The sequence below is a fragment of the Bison bison genome, unplaced genomic scaffold (assembly GCF_000754665.1).
Source record: "Bison bison bison isolate TAMUID 2011002044 unplaced genomic scaffold, Bison_UMD1.0 scf7180017864476, whole genome shotgun sequence".
Lineage (NCBI taxonomy): Eukaryota > Metazoa > Chordata > Mammalia > Artiodactyla > Bovidae > Bison > Bison bison.
The window spans coordinates 1357273-1357546 of NW_011495037.1; positions in this window are offsets into that span (position 1 = coordinate 1357273).

Here is a 274-nt window from a genome sequence, read left to right on the forward strand (position 1 = left end):
CCCTGTACTGGGACACTTGATACATGCACAAAATGTGATGGCGTTGGTTTCTGTCCTCCCATCCCCCTCCCTCCCCCAACTGCAGGACCGCACCCATTCCCTTACTGAGGGGCGCTTCAGAAGCCCGTGGGATAGGAGGACTGCACCCATTCCCTTACTGAGGGGCGCTTCAGAAGCCCGTGGGATAGGAGGACTGCACCCATTACCTTACTGAGGGGCGCTTCAGAAGCCCGTGGGATAGGAGGACTGCACCCATTACCTTACTGAGGGGCGC